Below are 526 nucleotides of genomic sequence, written 5' to 3'. Positions count from 1 at the left end.
TTAGCGGCTCCCGACATATCCCCCTTCCTTATATAATTTTAAAACCCCAGATTATGCCTATCTGGGACAGAAGGACCGTGCCTGGCTTAGGTTGTCTTCTGCCAGAGCAAAGCCTTACCTGTCATTGGCACGTAGCTTCCATCAGCTACGCCCTGTCTTAGGTTGACTTCCTCCCAGAAGATCTTACCCGTCTTTGACTACAGGCCTCTGTTAGGGAAGGGAGCACGATCTCATATCATGCACAGCTGCCTTGATTTGCCACAGGCATAAACAACTTTATTGCCACCAGGTGAAAACAAAGGAGGTAAAGCATGTAAGGAGGCTCTCAGCCTTTTAGAATATCTGCTGCTGTTTACAGGGTGGAAATGTGGGGAAAATTTTTTTTTTTTCTATTATCTCTTGGCAATAACATGTTGACATTGGTACAATATCCACTTTGTCCCACAAGCACACAGTACACACCTGGACTTATTTTTGACAAAACAAATAGGCAACCCACTTCCCAATCCAAAATCAGGCATTTTGA

The sequence above is a fragment of the Nannospalax galili genome, unplaced genomic scaffold (genome assembly GCF_000622305.1).
Source record: "Nannospalax galili isolate Female #2095 unplaced genomic scaffold, S.galili_v1.0 scaffold212, whole genome shotgun sequence".
Taxonomy (NCBI): domain Eukaryota; kingdom Metazoa; phylum Chordata; class Mammalia; order Rodentia; family Spalacidae; genus Nannospalax; species Nannospalax galili.
This window is presented reverse-complemented; position numbering follows the sequence as displayed.